The sequence below is a fragment of the Desmodus rotundus genome, chromosome 6 (assembly GCF_022682495.2).
Source record: "Desmodus rotundus isolate HL8 chromosome 6, HLdesRot8A.1, whole genome shotgun sequence".
In the NCBI taxonomy this organism is placed as follows: domain Eukaryota; kingdom Metazoa; phylum Chordata; class Mammalia; order Chiroptera; family Phyllostomidae; genus Desmodus; species Desmodus rotundus.
Genome location: NC_071392.1, coordinates 9,990,221 through 9,998,553, shown reverse-complemented (window position 1 = coordinate 9,998,553; position 8,333 = coordinate 9,990,221). Strand labels below are relative to the sequence as shown.

Here is an 8,333-nt window from a genome sequence, read left to right as displayed (position 1 = left end):
GGGGGGGAGGAGGACCCTTTTAGAAATGTTTATACCTGTGTCTAGTGTATAGGACTCCCAGCCATTCTGAAATGCACCCTCCCCCCTTTAGGGCCAAAATTCCAGCTGACAATAAGCCCTGTTGCTCTGGTTGATGGGGGTGTACCCTCCCACTCCAGGCAGGGAAATCAAAGAAGCGGACCACTGATCTCTGGAGCCATGGCTCCCCTCTTTTAGGTGTTGGAGGCCAAGAAAAATTCAAAATGAGCTCAGGGATCAATAGCAGAGTGCGAATATTTCATTGTCTGAAATGACAAAACTAAAGAATTCCAAATAAACAGCAAAACAAATCTCCCCAAATCTATCAAAAGAGTGGAAAGGACATAACCTTGATCTGAAGGGAAGTCTTCTAAACTGAATACACTTAGCTTTCAGAAACTGTAAAGAAATTTTTAATTCTGGCACAGGTCCCAGGTCGCTTCCACCTTTTGACTGTTGGGAGTAACGTGGCCGAGAACATGGGTGTGCACAAGTCTGTCTGAGTCCCTGCTTTCGATTCTCTTGGGTCCATACCAGAGGTGGGGGTGCTGGATCAAATGGTAATTTTGTGCTTAAGTTTTTGAGGAACCGTCATGCTGTTAACAGACATTTAGCTTTTCACGGATCAAAAAGCAATGACTGCCTTGCCCTCCTTTTTCTGATTGCACTTCCGCACGGACTGGCGTTGGTCTGCAGATCCCTGCCTGGAATTACGGTCCCGACAGACATAAACTTCTTCCTGAGGCTCTTCACTCTTCCCATGAGGAAGTCTGGATTCTGTATATGTGGCCTGATGAGAAAGATAATTATTCTACATCATAAAATATTCATTAAGCAGTTTGGAAAATTATACAAAAGCCATTAGCTTGATTGCACTAAATAGGAAAAACGAGACAGTTTCTGTTATTCAAATTATCAAGCCATTGCCATTTCAAGTCTGGCTGTGGGTCACTGGCATTGCAGGATTCTGAATTGTCATTGGATTCTGTACAATGACAGACATAGGTTGCCCCTGGAGGGTGGCTGAGTGGACAGAAATCCTAGAGGAGATGGCCTGGCTCCCAAAACTCTTGCTTCTCCAAAGGCCCTGTGCATTGAGCTAGGTAAATTTTGTGCTTGGTGGGGCTTAACATTTTTTTAAGTTGTATGTTTTAAGTTCTTTGTGGACACCAGAAGAAACACTTTTACTATGGAAACTCCTGAGCTATTATCAAATAACTTTAATTCAGTAGAAAAAAATCCTGCTGTATTAAAATGAAATTCTAATTGCCGCTGTCATACTCCTCGTTAATCTTGGTCTTGACAATATTTTTCCCATCCTTACTCAATCCTTGGTTGGAGGGGGGGAGACGAAGGAAGAGAGCAAACTTATTGTTAGGAAGCCATCTGTTAAAAGATATGCTGGAAAAACCATATGGATGTACGTCTGAACACTTAATTGAAATGCTACGTTTTACTGAAGAAATTACAGAGTTCTTTTAATTTCTCCCTGGGAATTCAATGAATCACTATTTCAACAGATTACAAATTCTACAAAATAACAATTCATCATCAGTAAAACCTATGAATCTGCTGTTTGTACGTGTCGCGTCTGACACTCATTCCTATTTATCCTTTTCTTTTGTGCTCGACTCACAGAGGCAACTGAATTCCGGCAATGTTTTTATGTCTCTTGTATTTCCGACAGTCAAAACTGAATAAGGCATGCCTCCTGGGGGGGGGGAGTACTCCCCTTTCTTTACAAAATCCGTGTGCTTTCAGTTCAGCACAGTTTACTTTCCCATCCATCTCTATGGCTTCCTTGAAGCCTGATGTTTACATGTCACAAAAGAAAATGCCCCAAATGCATGGGGAAAATACACTCCAAGGTAAAATCTGAGTATTTCAGGATGTTTAGATCTGCTTGTTTCAATAAGAAGGCTGTAGGAGTGTTTCTGGGGAGTTCCATATTTGTTCCCTGGCTCTTAATCTGCGCGTTTTGCCCAAATGAATGATATGAAAATGTATCTGCATCCAATCATTTGATAAGACTGGAGTCCTCTCCCAGTCCTACTGTTACTCCAGTGGGTCAGCCTCTCATTATTTTGTTTTAATTGTGGTAAAATATACATTACATAAAATTTACCACTTTAAGAATTGTTAAGTGCACAGCTTAGTGGCCTTAAGTGCACGCACGCAGCTGAGCAACCCCCTCGTCATTTTTTACCTGGGTACTGCAGCAGCCTTCAAAATCCTGTCTTGCTTCTAATTTGTCCCCATTCAGGAAGGAAATAGGACAAAGTCTGTTGACTTTATTTCACCATGTGCGGAGGGGAAAAAGAGAAGAATAGAAGGGCATTCTTTGCCATTTCTTGTGTGCTTTAGGCATCATAGTTGGTGAGAACGGGAGGCAGGGAGAGCGAGGGGCAAAGAAAGGCAGGACTTGCAGCACCTGGCCGGCCTTGGCGGGGGTTGTTCCTTGCTCAGGACCTCACAGCCACCGTAACTGTCCCGGGAACCTAGAAAATAGAAATACTCTTAAACTCCTTTGGCACTCAAGCCTCTAGCCACCAGGAGCATAAAAAGGCTTTTAGAAGTACAATCTTTAGCTTTAAAATGTGCAGAAATCATCATTTTAAAAAAATTAGGAGGCAAGACGCTTAGATGGTTAAACTTTGCTCCGGTGCACACAAGCATAAAGAAGCGTGACCTGCCAAGGCTGGCAGGGGCAGCTGAAGTCACCTGGTCTGCACCGAGTCTTGAGGCCTCTGACGGGGGGGGGGGGGGGGGGGGGGGGGGGAAGCAGGGGGGGGGGAAGCAGGGGGAGGGGCGTCAAAAAGGAGGAGCCCATTGATGGGAACTGCTTCAGGTCCCGAGCCTTTGGCAGTGCGGTTCTGTATCACTAGATGTCAGTGTGGACTTTCCCAGCAGCTGCCTTCTCTCTGCAGGGGACACCCTCACCCTGGTCCCTCTGCAGGTCCTGGCCAACACAGGGCTAGTTTCAGAACCGAAATTTCACCAAGCAGATCGTGTACTTACAGATTCTGACTCTCCAGAGTTCTTTTAGAACATGGAGCCCCTGGACCAAAGGCTGCCCCTTTCAATCCCCCGACTCTAATATCCTCGGTGCTCACGCTGGGGAGGCGGCCTAAAGAGCTCTTTTTGGGCAGGTAATGGGAAGGCCCTGCTGGTGCTTAGGGTCTTTAAAAGCAGAACGTTACCTCAGCTACCTGTAGTGTCCACCTTCAGGAAACCACGGCGTCCTGTGTTCCAGGCTTCAGAGTGGGCCAGAAGCCAAGGAAAAAATATGTGTGGTCAGCCACATGAGCGGTTTGTGGTCATGTTTACTAGTTTTGATTCTGAGGCAGCTTGTAACCAGGGGGCTTCTGCAATCCTAAAGAATAGTCAGTATATTAGTTTCCTATTGCTGCTGGGACTAATTGCCATCAACTTAGGTGCTTAAAACAATGCAAACTGATTATCTCACAGTCCCAGAGGTCAGAGGTCAGAAAGGGGTCTCACCAGGCTAAAAGAAAGAGGTCAGCAGGCCTGTATTCCTCTCAGGGGCTCTCAAGAAGCGTCTGTTTCCTTGCCTTTCTAGTTTCTAGAAGCTACCGGCATGCCTTGGCTCATGGCTTCCTTGTGTCTTCAAAGGCGACAATAGCCTGTTGACTCTCCTACGGTACCACTCTGCCTCTGTCTCTCCCCCTTGCTCCCTCACATATAAGGGGATTTGTAATTATTGCACACTGGGCCCACTCAGATAATCCAGAACAGTCTCCTTATCTCAAGATGCTTAATTCATATCTGCGAAGTCCCTCCTGACGTGTAAGGTGACTTAATCACAGATCCCAGGGTGTGGCCATCTTTGGGTGGGCATATTTGTGCCTATCACAGTCATTATTTTAAAATAATGTATGATGCAATTTTTGAGGCAGTGACCTTTTTAACAGGCCAGCTCAGTATAATAGGAAGATGTTGTTTATACAGTGGACTGTGCTGGAAGATAACAAGGCCCAGATTTCCTTTGCTCGTGGAATGCTAACAATGAAGGAAAATAAATGTGCCACACCCAGCACGGGCATTTGCTTGCCCTCCAGCGACTGACAGCACCAACTCTGCCCCCCTATGCCACCCCATTTTCAGGACGTCTGTCCTAGGAACAGCACCAATGGACACACACACAGAGCGGGAGTCTCGGTTCCAGCCCCGAGAAGCGTTGTGCAAAATGAAATCCAGTGCTCCGAGAACCCTGGCTAGCTAGGGTCACCTGTTTATACCTGCATGCAAATTCGGCACTGCATTGGAGGCCTAAAGCCAACAGAACTTAACCCCATGCCCTGCCACATCTAACAGCTGGTTTCCTTCTGCTTTGTAAAGCTGGATTCATCTCCCCACTTCTCGAACTTGATCTTTTCTACCCAGTGCTACCAGGGACCAGAAAGCTTTCCTATTACCCCTGAGTGTTTCTTCTCAGCCAATGACAGCATCCAATTGGTCTCCGAGACCTGTGGAGGCTACTGCCTTAATAGCTTTTGAATCTGCCCTCCACCAGCCCCCTAGCCTTCTACTTTACTGTGCTTTCCTCCCCGCATCAATACATTTTCCAAAATACTGCCCGTGATCCTTCTCAACTTCCTGTTTATGAAAGTGGTTCCCTTTTGCCTTCTGGATTGATTCCAACCTTGTGGCCCAGCACGCCAAGCCAGTTGGACTGTGCCTCAGCCTACTTTTCCAGGCTATCTGCTCACCTCATCGCCTCCCACCCTTCATTCCAGCTGTAACGAACTGCTTGCAGGCCTGCAAATGCTCCAAGCTCTCTCTTGCTTCATGCATCCTCAGCCTGGAATGCCCGTGGCAGCTTAGGCCAACTTTCTCAACACGCAGCTCGGTGTCACTTCTGGGAACGTGTCTTTGGCCGGCACCCCACCCCATCCTTGTACCTGGCCGCAGCATGCCTTTACCACATGCACTTCAGTCATCTCATTCTTTATATCTATGTCCCTTGAGTACGAGCAAGAAGGTTTTTGAAGGCAGGGACCCTGTTTGGTTTAACTTTGTATCCCCAGAGCTAAGCACAGGGCCTGGCATGTTACAAATGCACAGTCACTTTTTCTTTAAGGAAGGAGAACATCTCCAGCGTGGGCCCCAAGGTGTCCTGATGTTTCCACGCATTGGGGATGACCCAGTTCAGGGCCCTGTTCTGAAACCTACCAGGTTTAGACCTGTATCCCTAGAATGCAGCCAGCACCCAGCTAAGTTCTGGGAAACAGAGGGCGAGGCAAGTCAAACAGATGGCTCAATACTCTCCTGTTGCCAGGGAAGTGTAGTCCTGCGGCTAGGAGCTAACCATTTCCAACCTGGCCTCACCTGGGGGCACGTATTGGACGGCAGCAACTAGGTGAGAAGGAAACTGCCCCTCTAAGGAACGGAACCGTCCTGGCTGAGGACTGATGAAAACAGCACATTTGAAACACAGACCGAGTGCGGTAATGACAGCCGGGGAAGTCAGTAGTGATTCAGGACACGCATTGTCACTGCTGCCCCTCGCATTCCACGACAGTTCCTGAATGTTTCCTGTGTGCAGATTGTCTTGGGACTCTGGAAGTAGACACTTTACAGAGTTAAAGACAAAATAGGACAGAGTTCCTGTACTTGGGAGACGCTTGCAATCTAGGCCTAGCATAAGGGGCTTGCTTTCATTGGGGCTTTCCCTAAGATTCGGGGGAGGAGGTGGGCAAGGAGAATGTCTTACCATACTTTTGCATCATTCCTGTGTAGCCACAGTGGTTTAAATGAGTGACAGGAAGCAGGGAGGAGAGTGCATATGCGACCACATGCATTGGGCTGGCCAAAAGGTCCATTTAGTTTTTTCTGTAAAATGAAAGACACATTTTTCACTTTCACCAATAACTTTATTGATTTGGATATTTTGAGTATGTCGGCTATCTCCCATGTGGTATAACATCGATTGTTCTCAATTAAAGTCTCGATTTGATCATTGTTGGCTTCAACTGGTCTACCTGACTGTGGGGCATCGTCCAGCAAGAAATCTCCAGCACGAAACTTCACCAACCACTTTTGATCAGTCATAGCACCTTCTCCATGCACTGCACAAATCTTTTTTTGCGTTTCAACCTTTCTTGCAATGATAAAGCATCATATGCCAAAACTGTTGCATATTTTCTTCCATCTTCAGTATTAAAATGACTACGCAAAAATTCACCAATTTTGATACGTTTTTTAAAAAATGCTTGCTGATATGATAGCTGTTACAATACAATTTAACAAAATTGTTTCAAATTAAGTTCAAGACAACAAAGTGCTACTAGAACCATCTTATGAAAAAAACAAAAAAAAAGAACGACAATTTTGGCCAACCCAAATTTATGTAGCAGAGAGTGATTTTTTTTCCTCCAAGTGATTCAGTTCTGTACGCTAGGAAAATCCCCTCAGTACTGACCCCAGCACACACCTTCCCCTAAATTTTGTGTCTCTTCAACAGTATGACCCTGATAAAGATCCAGGATTCCTTCATTCTACTATGCGTGGAATCCGAGAGATTTCTTCATGATCAGGGAAAAGCATCATGTGTTGTGGGGTTTTGTGTGTGTGTTTATTAAGGGTTTAAAATAAGGGCTTTTAAAGATTTTTTTCAAAAAATATTGTCTGTAAGTCAAAGTGGATTGAGACTGGAACATAATATAAATATTTAAGCTCTTATTAATACTCCATACCTCTTTGATAAGCAAGAATTAAGTTATTTTTATCAGCAGGTGCCGGCATTGTGTATTAAGCTGACTTCAGAAAGGAAAATGATTCCAGATTCTATATTTGACATAGCTTAGGGATCTGGTCACCCATTACCATAAAATACTTTCACTACACATTTAATCCTATTCAGGACCCCAAAGTGTAGTTTAGTGAAAGTGTAATTTAACTACCCTTTATTTTTAAGGATTCTATACTTTTATTTTTTGTTTTTTATTGTTTATTCTATTCCAGTTTCCCATTTTTTTTTCTCTTTTGCTCTCGACCACCCAGCCCAGCCCCCTGCTCCCACAGTCCATCCTACATTGTCGCCCATGCCCACGTCCATGGGTCCATTCATACATGTTCTTTGACTAGTCCCTTCCCCTTCCTTCCACCATTACCCCTCCTCTCCTGCAGCTATCAGTCTGTTCCATGGTTCCATGCCTCTGAGTCTATTTTCTCATTATTTTACTTTGTTCATTAGATCCCAGTTATAAGTGAGGTCATATAGGATTTGTCTTTCGTTGACTGGCTAATTTCACTTAGCATAATAGTCTTCAGTTTCATCCATGCTGTCGCAAAGGGTAGAAATTCCTGTTTTCTTTCTGCTGTGTGGTATGTACCACAGTTTTTTAATCCACTCATCTACTGATGGGCACTTGGGCTGTTTCCAACACTTGGCTATTGTAAATAGTGCTGCTCTGAACATAGAGATGCGTAAGTTCTTTTGGACTGGTGTTTCAGGATTCTTAGGGTATAATCCCAGCAGTGGAATTGCTGGGTCATAAGGCAGTTCCATTTTTATTTTCTGAGGAAATTCCATACTGTTTTCCACAGCGGCTGCACCAGTCTGCATTCCCACCAACAATGTACTAGGGTTCTCTGTTCTCCACACCCTCGCCAGCACTTGTTTGATGATTTATTCATGATGGCCATTCTGACAGCTGTGAGATGGCATCTCATGGTGGTTTTAATTTGCATCCCTCTGATGGCTAGTGATGTTGAGCATTTTTTTTTCATATGTCTATGGGCCCTCTGTATGTCCTCCTTGAAGAAGTGTCTCTTCAGGTCCTTTGCCCATTTCTTAATTGGGTTGTTTGTCTTCCTGGTGAGTCTTATGAGTTCTTTACAAACTTTGGAGATTAAACCCTTGTCTGAGGTATCATTGGCAAATATGTTCTCCCATATAGTCAGTGCCCTTTTCATTTTGATGATGGTTTCTTTAGCTGTGCAGAAACTTTTTAATTTGATGGAGTCCCACGTGTTTATTTTTTCCTTTATTTCCCTTGCCTTAGGAGATATATCAGCAAAAATATTGCTATGTGGGATATGTGAAATTCTCTTGCCTATGTTTTCCACTAGAACTTTTATGGTATCATGACTTATATTTAAGACCTTTGTCCATTTTGAGTTTACTCTGGTGTATGGTGTAAGTTGGTGGTCTAGTTTCATTTTTTTTGCATGTACTAGTCCAGTTCTCCCAACACCATTTATTGAAGAGGATATTTTGCCCCATTGTATGCTCTTGCCCCCTTTGCAAAATATTAATTGACCATAGAGACTTGGGTTTATTTCTGGGTTCT

General features: G+C 44.4%; 1 long non-coding RNA gene across 1 annotated transcript; it reads right to left on the bottom strand.

Moving 5' to 3' along the window:
• Nucleotides 1-408: 408 nt before the first annotated feature.
• LOC123480001 (uncharacterized) lies at nucleotides 409-6,095 on the bottom strand. The gene is made up of 4 exons (XR_008427204.1): nucleotides 5,753-6,095; nucleotides 3,219-3,391; nucleotides 2,225-2,516; nucleotides 409-808 (listed from the first exon to the last, which is right to left on the bottom strand). It is a non-coding gene; the product is annotated as an uncharacterized lncRNA (long non-coding RNA).
• Between the last annotated feature and the right edge of the window lie 2,238 nt (nucleotides 6,096-8,333).